At 43.0% G+C, this 24,479-nt stretch overlaps 1 protein-coding gene across 1 annotated transcript in view; it reads left to right on the top strand.

Moving 5' to 3' along the window:
- The first annotated feature begins 1,251 nt into the window (after window positions 1–1,251).
- The window catches only part of LOC139419371 (cell adhesion molecule 2-like), a 478,628-nt gene continuing 455,400 nt past the window's right edge, over window positions 1,252–24,479 (top strand). The window contains exon 1 of the mRNA XM_071169314.1: window positions 1,252–1,300. The gene's annotated coding sequence lies outside the window, so the exon portion shown is untranslated. The remainder of the gene's footprint in view (window positions 1,301–24,479) is intronic.

The raw sequence follows: 24,479 nt of genomic DNA on the forward strand, positions 1-24,479 counted from the left end.
ACAACTAACGTGCTGTTTCCTGTTTAACTACACGTATTTACACATGTTATATTTTGTATTGTATTTTTGTATTTTGTTAATGCCCAGTATGAAAATGTGATGCAAGGGATGTTACCATCCACAGTCATCATCATCATTAAGCCCTGCTCAACTATCGTGCTGTTTCCTGTTTAACTACACAACTAACGTGCTGTTTAACAACAGATAATAAATATTGCTCAACTGGGACCACTGGCTGGGGTGATTTCTTTGAACAAAACACAATGCAGGGAGAGTACGATTAACATATGTTACACGTGTTTGTATCTTCCGAAAGTTGATTGCATTTGATTCGTGAACCGGGCTGCTTCCAGCTGCATGAGCCAGGGACCCCGTTCAAAGCACACCGCGAAGTCCGTTCAAAACAAAAAGTGACGTCATTAAGCACGTGTGGTAATTACTAGGACTCTGTGTTTTCCCATGCAAAACGCCTTCCAAAATGAAACAAATTGATAGAAAATGCTGACTTTTATTTGATATAAATTAGATGTATGATTCTGGACAATGCTGATAACTGTTCCGTTGAGAAAGGCGCTCCTCCTGTCCTGCTTCGTCCGACCAGTAGCCGGCAGTTTAGGATAATTGAATCCGCCCAGATTGCCTGTCAATTGCTGTTCAGGATTTAAACGCCCCACAAACTCTTTGCTCGGCTTGAGGGCTCCCGCGGCTCGGCGAATAGAAAACCCCCGATTCCTCTTTTAACCTCCCGCGACACACACACACACACACACACACAGTGCTCAACTACCGACGGCCCTGATTGGTTAACCAATCCTATCAGTCACCACTGTGTGGGCGGGACTGACACACGCGCCACCGGAGCTCAAGAGCAGCACTTTACCGATTCTGTGCGTGAGAGGAAAGTGAGGAAGAGAGGAATACGGCAGCATCTCTTCTTCTTACCGGAGGAAACACAACGAATCATTATCACAGCTATAGTGCTACGGAGCAGTTACATCTAATCTGCGCGCTACCCAATTCCCGGTACATTTTCTAGGCCACCCAAGGGGACTAAACCGAATAAAGGGAGGAAAACGTTAGGGAAACCTTATTACCGATCGATACGCACGAGGAGCCCATATATATACGGATCTCACAGCAACACGAGGACTGACGAGGCCACCCCCACCTGGATAACAAACCGCTTTACGTAGAACGGAGAGCTTTCGGTAACGCTAGTAAAGAGAGCGAGAAGACAGGATGATTCTCAAGCATCACTTGGTCCTGACACTGTGCGCAGTCTACGGGATCCTGCTAAAAGGTAAACCTGCTGGTTTTAACTTTTACATGGAATGGATTTTGGTGTTTGTGTGCATAGCACATTTGCAATCAGAATTTTACAACCACAGTGTGTCATTTCAAATTTTCTTAGAAATGATATGTGGCCATTACAAATCGTGTTAAACTAACACTTATTTCAAAGTGTTGATGAACAAACAAGGCAGGAGTGTTGCATCCCAAACACCGCGGGTGTTGCAAATTCTAACTTCAATTAAGTCTTTATTAGAGCTGTTACACTTTCTAACACCTGTTGTGTTAGTCGCTCGTTTTCTAGGGTGTTGTTTTAACACCGTAGGGTGTAACGCCTTATATGCATATTTATTTCCTAGGGTGCCTTTCAGGTGAATTTGAGAAGTACCAGTACCACCCACGACTGTGTTTTCTAGCGACAGAGACATAATTGTTGCATTCAATGGTTGTCAGTCCTGTAGCCTACACCAAGCAAGTTCCTTAAAAATGTGAAATATTTTAATGTTTTTATGTTTTTTGCATAACTTTTTTTTTTACAATGTCATACTTCAACAACCTACTTTTTAACGCCAACACAGTGGTCTGAAACTCCTGGTTTGCAGGCCACATCGGCCAGCCACGTTACGCTGGCTTGCAAAGAGTTCTATAAATCATATTGGAATCCAGCCACAGATCGAAAAGCAAATAATTCAAAACTTTTAAATCCCCGGCAATTATTGCCGTGGTAAAGAACATTGATAAATTAGATTGGAATAACCATCTCAACAACAGGTGAAATTCATCCAACCACTTACAATTTGGATTAGTTTTGAAAAATGTATGTTATTTATATCTGTGTAGTATAAGATCAATTAATCAGTGGATGTGCATACAGAAACAGGTGAATGAATTAATTCATGAAAATGTTATTTTTGTGTCAAACCTCCAATTGGCATCCCATCCCTTATGGGATTAATTGACACATAAACAAACATTACAATAATTCACTGCTAATTAAATGACAATTCTTCTTTGTCTGTTCTCTGCATTGCACATCGCAGAAAGAGTGAACAAATACATAATAATAAGGTTATCCAAACATGATTGATATCCCTAGAGCAGTAAAATAACATACATACATACATACACACATACATACATACACACATACATACATACACACATACATACATACACACATACATACATACACACATACATACATACATACACACACACATACACACATACACACATACACACATACATACATACACACATACATACACTCTGTACATACATACATACATACATGCTGTATATATATACACATACATACATATGAACATACATACATACATACACGCTGTATATATGCATACATACATACATACATACATACACGCTGTATACATACATACATACATACATACATACATACATACATACATACATACATACATACATGCTGTATATACAGTGGGGCAAAAAAGTATTTAGTCAGGCACCAATTGTGCAAGTTCTCCCACTTAAAAAGATGAGAGGCCTGTAATTTTCATCATAGGCACACTTCAACTATGACAGACAAAATGAGAAAAAAAATTCCAGAAAATCACATTGTAGGATTTTTAATGAATGTATTTGCCAATTATGGTGGAAAATAAGTATTTGGTCACCTACAAACAAGCAAGATTTCTGGCTCTCACAGACCTGTAACTTCTTCTTTAAGAGGCTCCTCTGTCCTCCACTCGTTCGTTACCTGTATTAATGGCACCTGTTTGAACTTGTTATCAGTATAAAAGACACCTGTCCAGGTGGTCTGTCTCCTCATGGCTACATAATACCAGGGTATTGTCACGCGGGACTAGGTGTGTGTGCAGGAATCAGACGCAGAGAGAGAGTAACGGAGTAAAGTGCTTTACTATTGCACACCAAACTGATAAGCCCAATACAATACAGGGCACAGGACACTATACCAGACAACCCAAAACCACAGGGTGTCCAGTATAGAAAACAAAATACACCACGACCTAATATGTACACACGTAACAAAAGACAATCCCGCACAAAACAAGGGCGGGTCAAACTACTACATACAGGGAAGCTAATTAAACCAAAAATAAACACAGGTGAAACTAATAAGACAAAACCAACAAACAAACGAAAAAGGGATCGGTAGCGGCTAGTAGGACGGTGACGAAGACCGCCGAGCACCACCCGAACAGGCAGGAGAGCCAACTTCGGCGGAAGTCGTGACAGGTATATCTGGTGGTCTGTCTCCTCATGACTACATAATACCAGGGTATATCTGGTGGTCTGTCTCCTCATGACTACATAATACCAGGGTATATCTGGTGGTCTGTCTCCTCATGACTACATAATACCAGGGTATATCTGGTGGTCTGTCTCCTCATGACTACATAATACCAGGGTATATCTGGTGGTCTGTCTCCTCATGACTACATAATACCAGGGTATATCTGGTGGTCTGTCTCCTCATGACTACATAATACCAGGGTATATCTGGTGGTCTGTCTCCTCATGACTACATAATACCAGGGTATATCTGGTGGTCTGTCTCCTCATGACTACATAATACCAGGGTATATCTGGTGGTCTGTCTCCTCATGACTACATAATACCAGGGTATATCTGGTGGTCTGTCTCCTCATGACTACATAATACCAGGGTATATCTGGTGGTCTGTCTCCTCATGACTACATAATACCAGGGTATATCTGGTGGTCTGTCTCCTCATGACTACATAATACCAGGGTATATCTGGTGGTCTGTCTCCTCATGACTACATAATACCAGGGTATATCTGGTGGTCTGTCTCCTCATGACTACATAATACCAGGGTATATCTGGTGGTCTGTCTCCTCATGACTACATAATACCAGGGTATATCTGGTGGTCTGTCTCCTCATGACTACATAATACCAGGGTATATCTGGTGGTCTGTCTCCTCATGACTACATAATACCAGGGTATATCTGGTGGTCTGTCTCCTCATGACTACATAATACCAGGGTATATCTGGTGGTCTGTCTCCTCATGACTACATAATACCAGGGTATATCTGGTGGTCTGTCTCCTCATGACTACATAATACCAGGGTATATCTGGTGGTCTGTCTCCTCATGACTACATAATACCAGGGTATATCTGGTGGTCTGTCTCCTCATGACTACATAATACCAGGGTATAGCTGGTTGTCTGTCTCCTCATGACTACATAATACCTGTCTCCTGCCCTGTCACCCACTAGGGTCCCAGATATACGTGCTAATGCATTGGAATGAACGTAATTTAATGTGCATAATTTTTTGGGATGATTTGGGTGCCTATGGGACCTGTTGTGCACGCTTGCTTTGTGTGTTCAATTGAGAAATGAACGCTTTCTTTAGTTGTGTTCAATGGAGAAATGAACGCTTTCTTTGGTTGTGTTCAATGGAGAAATGAACGGTAGACAGTTCAGAGCGCACAAAACAGACCTCACAAAGAGGCTTAGCATCTTCCCTGGTGAGCAGGTTTTTGTTACAGCAGCAGCAACAACAACAACAACAACAACAACATGTCAAACATTTTTCCATTATTGGTTCATTACGAATCGTCTGAAAACAAACGGAGGAAACTGCATATAAAGAACCCTGTTTTCTTCTAATGAGGACAGTCATTCAGATAAGGACTTCTCTGTAAAGCATCTCAGGCTTTAGCCTATAGCCGTGCTTGTATGTTTTGTAGTTAGGGCTACAGTATGCGCGGCAGGACTTTGGGCTTTTTATAGGCTTGGTGAATGTTTAGCACTGTTATTCAGTGCCCTAATAGATGGTTTAACAGGAGAGTGGACAGAGAGTGGACAGAGAGTGGACAGAGAGTGGACAGAGAGTGGACAGAGAGTGGACAGAGAGTGGACAGAGCGCGGACAGAAGTTGTATCATAGAATGAGAAAATTATTAGAACGGGATAGAAGATGGATAGAAGGGGATAGAACATGGATAGAACATGAATAGAATGGGATAGAACATGGATAGAATGGGATAGAACATGGATAGAATGGGATAGAACATGGATAGAACATGGATAGAACATGGATAGAATGGGATAGAACATGGATAGAATGGGATAGAACATGGATAGAACATGGATAGAATGGGATAGAAGATGGATAGAATGGGATAGAACATGGATAGAATGGGATAGAAGATGGATAGAATTGGATAGATGATGGATTGAACATGAATAGAATGGGATAGAACATGTATAGAATGGGATAGAACATGTATAGAATGGGATAGAACATGTATAGAATGGGAGAGAACATGGATAGAACATGGATAGAACATGGATAGAATGGGATAGAACATGTATAGAACATGTATAGAACATGGACAGAATGGGATAGAACATGGATAGAATGGGATAGAACAGGGATAGAACATGGATAGAACAGGGATAGAACATGAATAGAATGGGATAGAAGATGGATAGAACATGGATAGAACATGGATAGAACATGGATAGAATGGGATAGAACAGGGATAGAACATGGATAGAACAGGGATAGAACATGAATAGAATGGGATAGAAGATGGATAGAACATGGATAGAACATGGATAGAATGGGATAGAACATGGATAGAATGGGATAGAACATGGATAGAAGATGGATAGAATGGGATAGAAGATGGATAGAATGGGATAGAAGATGGATAGAATGGGATAGAACATGGATAGAATTGGATAGAAGATGGATTGAACATGAATAGAATGGGATAGAACATGTATAGAATGGGATAGAACATGTATAGAATGGGATAGAACATGTATAGAATGGGATAGAACATGGATAGAATGGGATAGAACATGGATAGAACATGGATAGAATGGGATAGAACATGGATAGAATGGGATAGAACATGGATAGAATGGGATAGAACATGGATAGAAGATGGATAGAATGGGATAGAAGATGGATAGAATGGGATAGAACATGGATAGAATTGGATAGAAGATGGATTGAACATGAATAGAATGGGATAGAACATGTATAGAATGGGATAGAACATGTATAGAATGGGATAGAACATGGATAGAATGGGATAGAACATGGATAGAACATGGATAGAATGGGATAGAACATGTATAGAACATGTATAGAACATGGACAGAATGGGATAGAACATGGATAGAATGGGATAGAACGGGATAGAACATGGATAGAATGGGATAGAACATGGATAGAATGGGATAGAACATGGATAGAATGGGATAGAACAGGGATAGAACATGGATAGAATGGGATAGAACATGGATAGAATGGGATAGAAGATGGATAGAAGATGGATAGAATATGGATAGAATGGGATAGAATGGGATAGAAGATGAATAGAATGGGATATAACATGGATATAACGGGATAGAACATGGATAGAATGGGATAGAAGATTAATAGAATGGGATAGAAGATGGATATAATGGGATAGAAGATGGATAGAAGATGAATAGAAGATGAATAGAAGATGGATAGAATGGGATAGAATGGGTTAGAAGATGAATAGAATGGGATATAATATGGATAGAATGGGATAGAAGATGGATAGAATGGGATAGAACATGGATAGAATGGGATAGAACATGGATAGAACATGGATATAATTGGATACAACTCCATGCAAAAGTGTGAACAGGAGAGTGGAGAGCCTGGTGGAGAGCCTGGTGGAGAGCCTGGTGGAGAGGGAGAGAGAGAGAGCGAGATTTGCATTTGCTGAGGGCAGTCTGTGACTAACAACCATCTCTCTCACATCCCCTAATGCACTAACATACATGAAGCCATGGTATGATCCTGATAGTTTAACCCAGTGTGGAAATAATGTTGACTCCTTCCAAACTATGCGTGTCAAGGTCCCAGTGGGTAATGACTTGGCATTGAAAGCCTGTCACTGCCTCTATATCACTGTGTATTTTACTCATCTTCTCTGTGGCCATTTATCTGTGTCTGTCACTGGGTTCTGGATGAAAAGTCTCTTTGGCAGCGCAGTAGCATTCTCACATTGTGTCTCTGTGTGTGTTTGCGTCTATGTGTGTGTCTGAGTGTCTTTCTCTATATGTGTGTGGGTGTCTGAGTGTCTCTGTGTGTGTATGTGTTTGTTCTTAAATAGTTAGCTCACTCCTCAGCACAACAGCAATCAATGTGTAATCTCTCTCTCTCTCAGTTACATTTCAATTTAAGGGGCTTTATTGCCATGTTGTGTTGTATGATGGGAAACATATGTTTACATTTCCAAAGCAAATGAAATATGAAAAAAATAAACATTTGTCACACTTTACTCTGACATCATCAGAGTGTGTAGCTGAACACTGCATACTGGAAACATTTTAACTAAAACAACCAATCTTTGTTAAACATGAATACCAAACTTATCTTTGCATGGATTCCGCGACGCGGTTAGCGGTTCCAGCGCTGCAGGATCTGTATCTACTACGCTTTGTTTCAGGACAAACTGGATTACTCAGAGTTCCAATGTGGCAATTGTTTGCTTGCCGAGGATTATAGGCTTGAGGAGGCTTCCTTGATCACACTGGTTGCCAGCCTACGTAAGAAACTGGGGAAAACGCAGAGTAGAATGTTTACCTTTTCTATCCTGGTGGCTGAACGTAGGTTTGCATCCATAATAAACCCCCAGGAAGAGTAGCTGCTGCCTTGGCAGGAACTAATGGGGATCCATAATAAACCCCAGGAAGAATAGCTGCTGCCTTGGGCAGGAACTAATGGGGATCCATAATAAACCCCATGAAGAGTAGCTGCTGCTTTGGCAGGAACTAATGGGGATCCATAATGAACCCCAGGAAGAGTAGCTGCTGCTTTGGCAGGAACTAATGGGGATCCATAATAAACCCCAGGAAGAGTAGCTGCTGCTAACGTTATATCTTTAGAAAAAGCTGCTCTAGCAAGGAATATCTACACATACTGAGCAGCTCATGTTATAGACAGAAGCGAGCTACATGGCAGACCAATCCGAATTCATCCCTCGGCATCTCCAGCACACTCATTATCTCAGCCAATCATGAAGGTTCCTGTCTTTTTCTATGGCTAAACCTACTAGGCTCGTAATTTAGCAATTTTATTTGTATTAACAGAAGATGGTATACATCTAGCTATTGTCGAAATTCACTTTCTTAGATACAGTACTTAGAACAGCTATTCAGCCGTAACATTGATTGGTAGAGAGGCTACTTTGTCGTCTTCACCTCTTGTTGATTTTCAGGGTCGTAACCAATGAAGACCTAAGCTGCAGTTTGAGTCCTTCTGGTCTTTTATGTTCATAAACAACTCATCCTTTTTACACTCTGTTAAAAAGGGTGAGTTTCCGTCTTGCTGACATGCTCTCTGAGCTCCCTCGGGTGTGGCTACTTACTGGGGCAAAGTATCATCACAAACTATGATCTTATTAGAAAACTAAAATCACATTCCTATCTTAACAATAACATTATCATCATCTTTGATATTTCCTACACAACGTAAAGGATGAAAACCTTACATGTACAGTGTGTATACTGTTCAAGTTAAAATATTATATAATAATGCAGTATACATTCAGAAAATATGAAGAGTGATACTGAGTTTTACTGTTTTACCCCAAACGTAACGCTTTGTATTCAGGACATAAAGGTAATTTCTTTGCCATATTTTTTGCAGTTTTTCTTTATTGCCTTGTTGCAAACAGGATGAATGTTTTTGAATATTCTTATTCTGTACAGGCTTCATTCTTTTCACACTGTCCATTTGGCGTATTATGGCGTCACTACAATGTTGTTGTTTTTTCACAAATCTACCAATAAGTTCTTCATGAGGCATTGGAAAACCTTCCTGGTCTTTGTTGTTGAACCTGTGTTTGAAGTGTACTGCTCAACTAAGGCACTTTACAGTTAATTGTAGGTGTGGAGTACAGAGATGAGGTAGTCATTCAAAAAGTTATATTCAACACTATTATTTCACACAGAGTGAGTCTATGACGGTGTGGTATTCTGTCAGGGTGAAGGGTTGTAGGAAGTCAGGCGCAGGAGAGCAGATAGTTGGTAGCAAACTGAGCCTTTTAATTGGCGACCCAAAAGCACACGACACAAACTAACACGAAATACAAATAAGAGTTTAACATAACCCAGCTTAACCTGTTGCGTCTACCAAACCCGGATCCGGGATTCTATTTACAGACCTAAGCTCATTACCATAACGCAACGTTAACTATTCATGAAAATCGCAAATGAAATGAAATAAATATGCTATATCTCAAGCTTAGCCTTTTGTAAACAACACTGTCATCTCAGATTTTCAAAATTTGCTTCTCAACCATAGGAAAGCAATCATTTGTGTAAAAGTGGCTAGCTAGCGTAGCATTTAGCGTTAGCATTAGCGTTAGCATCCAGCACGCAAGATTTCAACAAAAACATAAAAGCCTTCAAATAAAATCATTTACCTTTGAAGAACTTCGGATGTTTTCAATGAGGAGACTCTCAGTTAGATAGCAGATGCTCAGTTTTTCAAAAAAAGATTATTTGTGTATTAGAAATAGCTCCGTTTTGCACATCACATTTGGCTACCAAAAAAAAAAGAAAATTCAGTCCTCAAAACGCGAACTTTTTTCCAAATTAACTCCATAATATCGACTGAAAACATGGCAAACGTTGTTTAGAATCAATCCTCAAGGTGTTTTTCACATATCTCTTCAATGATATATCGTTCGTGGAAAGCATGGTTTCTCCCCTCAATCAAATGGAAAAGTACAAGCAGCTGGCGTTTGCGCACCGAATTCCACGCAGGACACCAGGCGGACACTTGGAAAATGTAGTCTCTTATGGTCAATCTTCCAATGATATGCCTACAAATACGTCACAATGCTGCTAACACCTTGGGGGAACGACAGAAAGTGTAGGCTCATTCCTTGCGCAATCACAGCCATATAAGGAGACAATGGAAAACAGAGCTTCAGAGATTCTGCTCATTTCCTGGTTGACGCATCATCTTGATTTCGCCTGTAGAATGAGTTCTGGGGCACTTACAGACAATATCTTTGCAGATTCTGAAACTTCAGAGTGTTTTCTTTCAAAAATATTCTGTCAAGAATATGCATAGTCGAGCATCTTTTCGTGACAAAATATCGCGCTTAAAACGGGAACGTTTTTTATCCTAAAATGAAATAGCGCCCCTAGAGATCAAAGAGGTTAACCAGCTTAACGTGCGCATACATGAACAGATTAACAATATCACACAAAGACATGGGGAAAACAGAGGGTTAAATACACAACACATAATGAGGGAAATGAGAACCAGGTGTGTGGAAAAACGAGACAAAACAAATGGAAAATGAAAAATGGATCGGTGATGGCCAGAAGACCGGCGACGCTGACCGCCGAACACCGCCCAAACTAGGAGAGGCATCGACTTCGGCAGAAGTCATGTGACTTAAGTACATTTTTACACGGCAGCACTGAGGCAATGACTGATCAAATCTCCTCAAAGGTATTTAGTCCTATTAAATCACAGTGATATAATTCCGCCACAGCTTCCCATGTTGATACGGTTATTGTATTATAAATAGTAATTCTTTGCCTGTTAATTTAATTTCCATTGATAGCCCTGTTAGCTCCTGTAAGGAACCCATTGTTGTTAGCTTCACCTATGCAATTAATAATTGAATATCAAGCTATCGTTTTGCTGCATGTGGTCATAAGGGCTATTGTCATTAGAAACGTTTTGTATAAATTTACCAGAATTTTACTTTGGATTCAAAGTTGCAGAACACAATCAGGAAACCCATTGTGGCTAGCTCATCCAGAACTATTTACTCTTGTGTCACCATGGACACTCCTGCTGTTTTCAAATCTCGCAGAGGACTGTTACGTATAAATGTGCAAAGCCTGAAGTCTAATCTAGACTTTCTGAATGTCTGGGTGCATGACACTAGCCCAGATGTTAAGGTTATCTCAGAGACCTGGCTAAATAATTTGATTATGAATAAGGATGTTGCCATTGCTTGACAGACCAAAAAAAGGTGGGGGTTATGGCATCATGCCATCTTAGCATCTCTGTCCCCTAAAAGTGTGAGCTGTTGGTTGTAAAAATGGCCATGAGCCTCTGAGCATCTCTGTCCCCTAAAAGTGTGAGCTGTTGGTTGTAAAAATGGCAATGAGCCTCTGAGCATCTCTGTCCCCTAAATGTGTGAGCTGTTGGTTATAAAAATGGCAATGAGCCTCTGAGCATCTCTGTCCCCTAAAAGTGAGCTGTTGGTTGTAAAAATGGCAATGAGCCTCTGAGCATCTCTGTCCCCTAAAAGTGTGAGCTGTTGGTTGTAAAAATGGCAATGAGCCTCTGAGCATCTCTGTCCCTTAAATGTGTGAGCTGTTGGTTGTAAAAATGGCCATGAGCCTCTGAGCATCTCTGTCCCCTAAAAGTGTGAGCTGTTGGTTGTAAAAATGGCAATGAGCCTCTGAGCATCTCTGTCCCTTAAATGTGTGAGCTGTTGGTTGTAAAAATGGCCATGAGCCTCTGAGCATCTCTGTCCCCTAAAAGTGTGAGCTGTTGGTTGTAAAAATGGCAATGAGCCTCTTAGCATCTCTGTCCCTTAAATGTGTGAGCTGTTGGATATAAAAGTTAAAGAATATCTGTCTTGAGTTCAACTTGACTCAGCTGATAACGAAACTCACTCGGATTAATGTAAAAAAAAAACTTTGCAAACTCCTCATTGATTGACCTTTTCCTGACTAACCGTTCCTGTAAGTATTTAGCTAGTGGTGTTTTTGCTAATAATATCAGTGACCACTGGCCCATTGCTTGTATTAGAGATACCAAATTGAAACACTCTGACCCTCGTATATTTGTGAAGAGGCGTTTTTAAGAAATTCTCGTCCCTGTTGTTCCTTCTTGCTCTATATTATTCAGCTCCTTGTTTCTACTACCAGACCCTGTCTTGCTCTATATTATTCAGCTCCTTGTTTCTACTACCAGACCCTGTCTTGCTCTATATTATTCAGCTCCTTGTTTCTACTACCAGACCCTGTCTTGCTCTATATTATTCAGCTCCTTGTTTCTACTACCAGACCCTGTCTTGCTCTATATTATTCAGCTCCTTGTTTCTACTACCAGACCCTGTCTTGCTCTATATTATTCAGCTCCTTGTTTCTACTACCAGACCCTGTCTTGCTCTATATTATTCAGCTCCTTGTTTCTACTACCAGACCCTGTTTTGGCACACATTTTTCTCTCTGGCTGATAAGCATTCCCCTTTCAAGCAAGTCAGAGAAAAAAAATGAACTAATCCATGGTCCTCTCTCTCTCCTCCCCGCCTCTCTCTCTCTCTCCTCCCCACCTCTCTCTCTCTCTCCTCCCCACCTCTCTCTCTCTCTCTCTCTCCTCTCTGCCTCTCTCTCTCTCTCCTCCCCACCTCTCTCTCTCTCTCCTCCCCGCCTCTCTCTCTCTCTCCTCCCCGCCTCTCTCTCTCTCTCCTCCCCGCCTCTCTCTCTCTCTCCTCCCCGCCTCTCTCTCTCTCCTCCCCGCCTCTCTCTCTCTCTCTCTCTCTCTCTCTCTCTCTCCTCCCCGCCTCTCTCTCTCTCTCTCTCTCTCCTCCCCGCCTCTCTCTCTCTCTCTCTCTCCTCCCCGCCTCTCTCTCTCTCTCTCTCTCCTCCCCGCCTCTCTCTCTCTCCTCCCCGCCTCTCTCTCTCTCTCTCTCCTCCCCGCCTCTCTCTCTCTCTCTCTCTCCTCCCCGCCTCTCTCTCTCTCTCTCTCTCTCTCTCTCTCCTCCCCGCCTCTCTCTCTCTCTCTCTCTCCTCCCCGTCTCTCTCTCTCTCTCTCTCTCTCCTCCCCGCCTCTCTCTCTCTCTCTCCTCCCCGCCTCTCTCTCTCTCCTCCCCGCCTCTCTCTCTCTCTCTCTCTCCTCCCCGCCTCTCTCTCTCCTGGACTCTCAAACCTCCTTTTTAATAAGACATCAAGTCTAGGTTCCACAAACTGGCTCCTTAGCTGATGGGCCGCCATTTATGCAATTGAGAAATAGATCCACTGCCAAGGTTAAACAGGCCAAATCAAAGACTTTGTTAGCGATATGCCAGACTGTTAGACTTTTCCTCTAAATTCTGGAAAATCATTCATTCCCTGAAGTGGGGTAATTCCACTACTTCCTTGCCTCAGCAAGTTTTAGACTCATCACTGAAAAAGTTAAAACGCTTAAAGCATAACAAATCTTACCTCAGCTGGTTTTCCGAGTTGATGAACATGGTGGTTATACTGGTCTTGGCTGTTCCTCCCACACACAGCCTCCAGCTGACTGTTCCTCCCCCATACAGCCTCCAGTTGACTGTTCTTCCCCCATACAGCCTCCAGTTGACTGTTCTTCCCCCATACAGCCTCCAGTTGTCTGTTCCTCCCCCATATAGCCTCCAGTTGACTGTTCCTCCCCCACACAGCCTCCAGTTGACTGATCCTCCCCCATACAGCCTCCGACCTCCTCTGATCCTCCCCCATACTGTTCCTCCCCCATATAGCCTCCAGTTGACTGATCCTCCCCCATACAGCCTCCAGCTGACTGTTCCTCCCCCATATATACCCTCCAGCTGACTGATCCTCCCCCATACAGCCTCCAGTTGACTGATCCTCCCCCGTACAGCATCCAGCTGACTGTTCCTCCCCCATATAGCCTCCAGTTGACTGATCCTCCCCCATATAGCCTCCAGCTGACTGTTCCTCCCCCATATAGCCTCCAGCTGACTGTTCCTCCCCCATATAGCCTCCAGTTGACTGTTCCTCCCCCATATAGCCTCCAGTTGACTGATCCTCCCCCATACAGCCTCCAGCTGACTGTTCCTCCCCCATATATACCCTCCAGCTGACTGATCCTCCCCCATACAGCCTCCAGTTGACTGATCCTCCCCCATACAGCCTCCAGCTGACTGTTCCTCCCCCGTACACCCTCCAGTTGACTGATCCTCCCCCATACAGCCTCCAGCTGACTGTTCCTCCCCCATATAGCCTCCAGTTGACTGATCCTCCCCCATACAGCCTCCAGCTGACTGTTCCTCCCCCATATAGCCTCCAGTTGACTGATCCTCCCCCATACAGCCTCCAGCTGACTGTTCCTCCCCCGTACACCCTCCAGTTGACTGATCCTCCCCCATACAGCCTCCAGTTGCCTCGATGGATTATCAGTCAACATCCCGTTTTTTTGGGGGGCAACTCCCAGAAACAGAAGTTCTTGTCTTATTGACAGCAGGAAGTCATTAGCGGCTGACAATATAGACCCGTCTTTGCTTAAGTATGCAGCTCCACACCATGCTGGCTCAGTAACACACAATATATATTTAACTTTAGTTTCTGGAAATATTCCAAAAAGTGTGGAAATCAAAATAAATCAAGCTTTGTGCTGCGACTCCATAAGATCGTAGTTATTGACCCATTTCCAGGCTCCCTTGTCTTACGAAAAAACCTAGAATCATTGGTCATCAGACAGCAACATTATCTATCTGTGAATGGTATTCGTAATGTTACATACTAAACATACAATACTACGGCTACCATGCTTGTTGTAAATAAATACCTTACATGATATAAATAATTGTGCTGCTATGTTGTTGTAGATTTGTCAAAAGCTTTTGATACTTTTTAGATATATATTTTGAATTGAAATGAGTTTGAAAAAAAATCAAGATGCTTTTTAGGTCATATTGCCCAGCCCTAGGATGACTGGGGGGGATTGGTGGAGGGGTAAGGAGGGGGTTGACAGGATGGAGAATGACAGGGGAGAGGTCATTGAGAGTGACAACATGTGATGAGGAGAGGGGGGAGTACTATATCACAGCTGTTCCACTGTCAGAGAGAATGAACGAGGGAGAGAGAGAATGTACAGCAGAGAGAGAGAGAGAGAGAGAGAGAGAGAGAGAGAGAGAGAGAATGTACAGCAGAGACAGATAGAATGAGGGAGAGAGAGGAGACAGAAAAGAACAGCAGCCATGAGACTTTCAGGAAATGAGGCACAAACACACAGAGGTTAAGCTTGATTGGTGCCCGAGGGGACGGCTGCCGTTTTACTGGCTCCTAACCAACTGGGCTGCTATTTTCTGTCTTTTTTTTGTTGCATTATTTGTAAATTATTTTGTACATATTGTTTCTGCTCCGTCTCTTATGACCGAAAAGAGCTTCTGAATATCAGAACAGCGATTACTCACCTTGAACTAGTGGAAGATGTTTTATTTAATGAGTCTGGTGCGAATGATATACTGCTTCTTTGAGACCAGGCCCAAATCCCCATCATTCGTGTGAAGAAAAGATGGAAATACAGAGGGCATAACTCGGGGTTCCTTGTTAGAATTTGTCGGTGAGTGGGTAACCGCCTCTACCGTCTGTTCTATTGGCCAACGTGAAATCACTGGAGAATAAACTGGATGAGATCCGTCCGAGACTATCCTACAAAATGGACATTAAAAACTATAATATCTTATGTTTCATCGAGTCGTGGCGGAACGGCGACATTAATAATATACAGTTGACTGGGTTTTCTGTGCATCGGCAGGACAGAACAGCTATGTCTGGTAAGATGAGGGGTGGGGTTGTGTGTCTATTTATCAATAACAGCTCGGGCGCAATTTCTAATATTAAGGAAGTCTTGAGGGACTCCAATTTGCATACCGCCCCAACAGATCCACAGATAAATCAATCTCTATTGCACTCCACACTGCCCTTTCCTACCTGAACAAGAGGAACACCTATATGAGAATACTATTCATTGACTACAGCTCAGCGTTCAACACCATACTGCCCTCAACGCTCATCACTAAGCTAAGGACCCTGGAACCAAACACCTCCCTCTGCAACTGGATCCTGGACTTCCTGATGGGTCTTCCCCAGGTGGTAAGGGTAGGTAACAACACATCTGCCATGCTGATCCTCAACACGGGGGCCCCTCAGGGGTGCGTTCTCAGTCCCCTCCTGTATTCCCTGTTCACTCATGACTGCACGGCTAAGCACGACTCCAACACCATCATTAAGTTCGCTGATGACACAACAGTTGTAGGCCTGATCACCGACTACGATGAGACAGCCTATAAGAGAGGAGGTCAGAGACCTGGCCGTGTGGTGCCAGGACAACAACCTCTCCCTCAACGTGAGCAAGACAAAGGAGCTGATCGTGGACTACAGGAAAAGGAGGGCCGAACATTCACATAGACGGGGACTGTAGTGTTGCGGGTCGAGAGTTTCAAGTTCCTTGGTGTCCACATCACCAAAAAACTATCATAGTCCAAACACACCAATACTGTCTTGCAGAGGGCAAACAACACCTTTTCCCCCTCAGGAGACCGAAAAGATTTGCATGGGTGCCCAGATCCTAAAAAGTTATACAGCTGCACAATCGAGAGCATCCTGACCGCCTGCTATGGCTACTGCTCGGCATCCAACCATAAGGCGCTACGGAGGGTAGTGCGTACGGCCCAGTACATCACTGGGGCCAAGCTTCCTGCCATCCAGGACCTCTATACCAGGCGGTGTCAGAGGAAAGTCCTAAAAATTGTTAAAGACTCCAGTCACCCAAGTCATAGACTGTTCTCTCTGCTACAGCACTGCAAACGGTACCGGGGCGCCATGTCTAGGACAAAAAGGCTCCTTAACAACTTCTACCCCCAAGCCATAAGACTGCTGAAAAATGTATCAAATGGCCACCAGACTATTAACATTGACAGGGGTTAAGGGTTAAGGTATTGGGTTAAAACAAACAAAATAATTAAAACTAGTGCGTAGCAATGGGATTGAACGTGTGACCCTAGGAGCCGTAGTTTTCGGCATATGCCCGTCCACCACCCCCTAGCAAAACCCAATGCTACTAGATGGTAGTAGAGCCGTAGCCCGTCCTCATCGATAACACCCCAACAAAACCCAAGGCTACTAAATAGTAGTAGAGCCATGTCCCATCCTCGTCCATAACGCCCCAAGCCTTCTAAATGGTTATAGCGCTCACCGTTGCCACCAGTGGCCAGTTTTGAAGTAATCTCCTGACGTCTTGCTTACCTGGACGGATGTCTAATTTTGCAGTGGATCTGGAGTGACCTGGCTGCACACACACACTTCCTCCTCCACTTTATCAGCATCATTAAGCTTCCTCCTCCACTCCATCAGCATCATTAAGCTTCCTCCTCCACTCCATCAGCATCATTAAGCTTCCTCCTCCACTCCATCAGCATCATTAAGCTTCCTCCTCCACTTCATCAGCATCTTTAAGCTTCCTCCTCCACTCCATCAGCATCATTAAGCTTCCTCATCCACTTCATCAGCATCATTAAGCTTCCTCCTCCACTTCATCAGCATCTTTAAGCTTCCTCCTCCACTCCATCAGCATCATTAAGCTTCCTCATCCACTTCATCAGCATCATTAAGCTTCCTCCTCCACTTCATCAGCATCTTTAAGCTTCCTCATCCAGTCCATCAGCATCATTAAGCTTCCTCCTCCACTTCATCAGCATCATTAAGCTTCCTCATCCACTCCATCAGCATCATTAAGCTTCCTCATCCACTCCATCAGCATCATTAAGCTTCCTCCTCCACTTCATCAGCATCTTTAAGCTTCCTCATCCACTTCATCAGCATCATTAAGCTTCCTCCTCCACTTCATCAGCATCATTAAGCTTCCTCATCCACTCCATCAGCATCATTAAGCTTCCTCCTCCACTCCATCAGCATCATTAAGCTTCCTCATCCACTTCATCAGCATCATTAAGCTTCCTCCTCCACTTCATCAGCATCTTTAAGCTTCCTCCTCCACTCCATCAGCATCATTAAGCTTCCTCATCCACTTCATCAGCATCATTAAGCTTCCTCCTCCACTTCATCAGCATCTTTAAGCTTCCTCCTCCACTCCATCAGCATCATTAAGCTTCCTCCTCCACTTCATCAGCATCATTAAGCTTCCTCATCCACTCCATCAGCATCATTAAGCTTCCTCCTCCACTTCATCAGCATCATTAAGCTTCCTCATCCACTCCATCAGCATCATTAAGCTTCCTCATCCACTCCATCAGCATCATTAAGCTTCCTCCTCCACTCCATCAGCATCTTTAAGCTTCCTCCTCCACTCCATCAGCATCATTAAGCTTCCTCCTCCACTTCATCAGCATCTTTAAGCTTCCTCATCCACTCCATCAGCATCATTAAGCTTCCTCCTCCACTCCATCAGCATCATTAAGCTTCCTCCTCCACTCCATCAGCATCATTAAGCTTCCTCCTCCACTCCATCAGCATCATTAAGCTTCCTCATCCACTCCATCAGCATCATTAAGCTTCCTCATCCACTCCATCAGCATCATTAAGCTTCCTCATCCACTCCATCAGCATCATTAAGCTTCCTCCTCCACTTCATCAGCATCTTTAAGCTTCCTCCTCCACTCCATCAGCATCATTAAGCTTCCTCCTCCACTCCATCAGCATCATTAAGCTTCCTCCTCCACTCCATCAGCATCATTAAGCTTCCTCCTCCACTCCATCAGCATCATTAAGCTTCCTCCTCCACTCCATCAGCATCATTAAGCTTCCTCCTCCACTCCATCAGCATCATTAAGCTTCCTCATCCACTTCATCAGCATCATTAAGCTTCCTTCTCCACTTCATCAGCATCTTTAAGCTTCCTCATCCACTCCATCAGCATCATTAAGCTTCCTCCTCCACTTCATCAGCATCTTTAAGCTTCCTCATCCACTCCATCAGCATCTTTAAGCTTCCTCATCCACTCCATCAGCATCTTTAAGCTTCCTCATCCACTTCATCAGCATCTTTAAGCTTCCTCATCCACTCCATCAGCATCTTTAAGCTTCCTCATCCACTTCATAAGCATCATTAAGCTTCCTCATCCACTCCATCAGCATCATTAAGCTTCCTCATCCACTTCATCAGCATCATTAAGCTTCCTCATCCACTCCATCAGCATCATTAAGCTTCCTCATACACTTCATCAGCATCATTAAGCTTCCTCCTCCACTTCATCAGCATCATTAAGCTTCCTCATCCACTTCATCAGCATCATTAAGCTTCCTCATCCACTCCATCAGCATCATTAAGCTTCCTCATCCACTTCACGACAGTCCCTCTTTCCCACCCATTTTACTCTCATTTTCTCTCACGTGTGTCTGTCTCTCTGTCTATCTCTCTCTCTCTCTGTCCTTTGTCTCTCTCTCTCTGTCTCTCTCTCTGTCTGTCTCCTGTCTGTCTCCTGTCTGTGTCTGCCTGTGTCTGTCTGTGTGTCTTTCTGTGTGTGTGTCTGTCTGTGTGTCTCTGTCTGTCTGTCTGTGTGTCTCTCTGTCTGTCTGTCTCTCTGTCTCTGTCCGTGTAGAGTAGTTTACTGTAGTGTAGAGTAGTGTACTCTTATCTGAACTGAGCAATAGTAGCTCTCCTGTTATAGCTGTGTGTGTGTGTGTGTGTGTGTGTGTGTGTGTGTGTGTGTGTGTGAGTGTGTGTGTGTGTGTGTGTGTGTGTGTGTGTGTGTGGATCGATTAGCTTCAGTCTCGACACCCTGGAAGATCCAACCTCAATTATCCCACTGACTTATGGGTCATATGATTTTATTTAGTCAACAGCGCAGACTCTGTAAACAAGCTACTGGTATTATGGGCTGGAAGAGGAAGTGGCCGTATTGCTCCTCCCACCAGATCCATACTTCTGTTTCACTGAATCAGGGCCTCTCCCTTATCTGTCATGTACTGATGTGTACTGTACTGATGTGTACTGTACTGATGTGTAGTGTGCTGATGTGTACTGATGTGTAGTGTACTGATGTGTAGTGTACTGATGTGTAGTGTACTGATGTGTACTGTACTGATGTGTACTGTACTGATGTGTAGTGTACTGATGTGTAGTGATGTGTAGTGTACTGATGTGTAGTGTACTGAAGTCATGTGTACTGTACTGTACTGTAGTCATGTGTACTGTACTGATGTGTAGTGTGCTGATGTGTAGTGTGCTGATGTGTAGTGTGCTGATGTGTAGTGTGCTGATGTGTAGTGTACTGATGTGTAGTGTACTGATGTGTAGTGTACTGATGTGTAGTGTGCTGATGTGTAGTGTGCTGATGTGTAGTGATGTGTAGTGTACTGATGTGTAGTGTACTGATGTGTAGTGTACTGATGTGTAGTGTGCTGATGTGTAGTGATGTGTAGTGTACTGATGTGTAGTGTGCTGATGTGTAGTGTGCTGATGTGTAGTGATGTGTAGTGTACTGATGTGTAGTGTACTGATGTGTAGTGTACTGATGTGTAGTGTGCTGATGTGTAGTGATGTGTAGTGTACTGATGTGTAGTGTACTGAAGTCATGTGTACTGTACTGTACTGTAGTCATGTGTACTGTACTGTACTGTAGTCATGTGTACTGTACTGTACTGTAGTCATGTGTACTGTACTGTACTGTAGTCATGTGTACTGTACTGTACTGTAGTCATCTGTACTGTACTGTAGTCATGTGTACTGTACTGTACTGTAGTCATGTGTACTGTTCTGTACTGTAGTCATGTGTACTGTTCTGTACTGTAGTCATGTGTACTGTTCTGTACTGTAGTCATGTGTACTGTACTGTAGTCATGTGTACTGTACTGTACTGTAGTCATGTGTACTGTTCTGTACTGTAGTCATGTGTACTGTACTGTACTGTAGTGATGTGTAGTGATGTGTAGTGATGTGTGGTGTACTGATGTGTAGTGTACTCATGTGTACTGATGTGTACACATTAACCCTACTCCACCCTGACCCCTCCTCCACCCTCTGTCTACCCCACCTTAACCCTACTCCACCCTGACCCCTCCTCCACCCTCTGTCTACCCCACCTTAACCCTACTCCACCCTGACCCCTCCTCCACCCCCTGTCTACCCCACCTTAACCCTACTCCACCCTGACCCCTCCTCCACCCTCTGTCTACCCCACCTTAACCCTACTCCACCCTGACCCCTCCTCCACCCTCTGTCTACCCCACCTTAACCCTACTCCACCCTGACCCCTCCTCCACCCCCTGTCTACCCCACCTTAACCCTACTCCACCCTGACCCCTCCTCCACCCTCTGTCTACCCCACCTTAACCCTACTCCACCCTGACCCCTCCTCCACCCTCTGTCTACCCCACCTTAACCCTACTCCACCCTTGATTTTCTTTTTTGTTTGTTTGTCAATTAGTGTGTGCAGGGTGAATACGTGGTCTGTTCTACGGTCGTATGGTAATTTTGTGGACCTGGCAACTGGCCCTTTTTTGGAACACCATTATTTTTGTCTTACTGAGATTTACTGTCAGGGCCAATTTTAACCGCACACTTGTTGTTTGTGTTCATGGATTTTAGAATAATGTATGTTTTTCCCCCCAACACCACTTTCCATCAATTCGTATCGCAGACCCTCAAGACAAATTGAGTCAAAAGTTTTTTTTTAAATCAACAAAGCATGAGAAGACTTTGCCTTTGTGTTGGTTTGTTTGTTTGTCAATTAGGGTGTGCAGGGTGAACACGTGGTCTGTCCTACGGTAATTTGGTAAAAAGCCAATTTGACATTTGCTCAGTACATTGTTTTCACTGAGGAAATGTACGAGTCTGCTGTTAATGATAATGCAGAAGATTTTCCCAAGGTTGCTGTTGACGCATATCCCACGGTAGTTATTGGGGTCAAATTTGTATCCACTTTTGTGGATTGGGGTGATCAGTCCTTGGTTCCAAGTATTGGAGAAGATGCCAGAGCTGAGGATGCTGTTAAAGAGTTTTGGTATAGCCAATTGGAATTTGTGGTCTGTATATGTTATCATTTAATGTAGGCTACGATCAGCACCACAGGCCTTTTTGGGTTGGAGGGTTTTTATTTTGTCCTGCAGTTCATTCAAGGTAATTGGAGAATCCAGTGGGTTCTGGTCGTCTTTAATAGTTGATTCTAAGATTTGTATTTGATCATGTTTTGCTGTTTGTTCTTTGTTCTAGAGTCAAAAAGATTGGAGAAGTGGTTTACCCATACATCTCAATTTTGGATAGATAATTCTTCGTGTTGTTTGTTTAGTGTTTTCCAATTTTCCCAGAAGTGGTTAGAGTCTATGGATTATTCAATTACATTGATCTGATTTCTGACGTGCTGTTCCTTCATTTTCCGTAGTGTATTTCTGTATTGTTTTAGTGATTCACCATAGTGAAGGCGTAGACTCAGGTTTTCTGGGTATCTATGTTTTTGGTTGGGGTAGGTTTCTCAATTTCTTTCTTAGGTTTTTGCATTCTTCATCAAACCATATGTCATTGTTGTTCATTTTCTTAGGTTTTCTATTTGAGATTTTTAGATTTGATAGGGAAGCAGAGAGGTCAAATATACTGTTTAGATTTGATAGGGAAGCTGAGAGGTCAAATATACTGTTTAGGTTTGATAGGGAAGCTGAGAGGTCTAATATACTGTTTAGATTTGATAGGGAAGCTGAGAGGTCTAATATACTGTTTAGGTTTGATAGGGAAGCTGAGAGGTCTAATATACTGTTTAGATTTGATAGGGAAGCTGAGAGGTCTAATATACTGTTTAGGTTTTCTACTGCCAAGTTTACACCTTCACTATTACAGCGAAACCTTTTGTTCAGGAAGTTGTCTAGAAGGGATTGAATTTGTTGTTGCCTAATTGTTTTTTTGGTAGGTTTCCACAATACTTTCCTTCCATCTATAGCATTTGTTCATATTTTTCAGTTCATTTGATTTTGATGCCTCATGATTGAGTATTGCTCTGTTCATGTAGACTGTGAACATTACACATACAGAAGTTTCAAAACAATAAAGACATTACAAATGTCATAATATATATATATATATATATATATATATATACATACAGTGTTGATAACAATATACAAATATTTAAAGTACACACGGGAAAATAAATAAGCATAAATATGGGTTGTATTTACAATGGTGTTTGTTCTTCACTGGTTGCCCTTTTCTTGTGGCAACAGGTCACACATCTTGCTGCTGTGATGGCACACTGTGGTATTTCACCCAGTAGATATGGGAGTTTATCAAAATTGGATTTGTTTTCAAATTCTTTGTGAATCTGTGTAATCTGAGGGAAATATGTCTCTCTAATATGGCCATACGTTGGACAGGAGGTTAGGAAGTGCAGCTCAGTTTCCACCTCATTTTGTGGGCAATGAGCACATAGCCTGTCTTCTCTTGAGAGCCAGATCTGTCTACGGCGGCCTTTCTCAATAGCAAGGTTATACTCACTGAGTCTGTACATAGTCAAAGCTTTCCTTAAGTTTGGGTCAGGTATTCTGCCACTGTGTACTCTCTGTTTAGGGCCAAATAGCATTCTAGTTTGCTCTGTTTTTTTGTTAATTCTTTCCAATGTATCAAGTAATTATATTTGTGTTTTCTCATGATTTAGTTGGGTCTAATTGTGCTGCTGTCCTGGGGCTCTGTAGGGTGTGTTTGTGTTTGTGAACAGAGCCCCAGGACCAGCTTGCTTAGGGGACTCTTCTCCAGGTTCATCTCTCTGTAGATGATGGCTTTGTTATGGAAGGTTTGGGAATCGCTTCCTTTTAGGTGGTTGTAGAATTTAACACCTCTTTTATGGATTTTGATAATTAGCGGGTATCGGCCTAATTCTGCTCTGCATGCATTATTTGGTGTTCTACGTTGTACACGGAGGATATTTTTGCAGAATTCGGCATGCAGAATCTCAATTTGGTGTTTGTCCCATTTTGTGAAGTCTTGGTTGGTGAGCGGACCCCAGACCTCACAACCGTAACGGGAAATGGGCTCTATGACTGATTCAAGTATTTTTAGCCAGATCCTAATTGGTATGTTGAATTGTATGGTGGGTGCTGCAGACTTTTCTAGTGCCCGCGCCAATTCGTTAATATATATGTTGAAGAGGGTGGGGCTTAAGTTGCATCCCTACCTCCATGCCTACTTCAATCTCTCTGCTCTCTCCTACATCCCTACCTCAATCTCTCTGCTCTCTCCTACATCCCTACCTCAATCTCTCTGCTCTCTCCTCCATCGCTACCTCAATCTCTCTGCTCTCTCCTCCATCCCTACCTCAATCTCTCTGCTCTCTCCTCCATCCCTACATCAATCTCTCTGCTCTCTCTCCTGTCTCAGCCCCCAGCCCAGTTAACCTAATAGAGTAACTCTCTCAGCCCTCAGTCCAGTTAACCTAATAGAGTAACTCCCTCAGCCCAGTTAACCTAA

Source organism: Oncorhynchus clarkii, chromosome 10 (assembly GCF_045791955.1).
Source record: "Oncorhynchus clarkii lewisi isolate Uvic-CL-2024 chromosome 10, UVic_Ocla_1.0, whole genome shotgun sequence".
Lineage (NCBI taxonomy): Eukaryota > Metazoa > Chordata > Actinopteri > Salmoniformes > Salmonidae > Oncorhynchus > Oncorhynchus clarkii.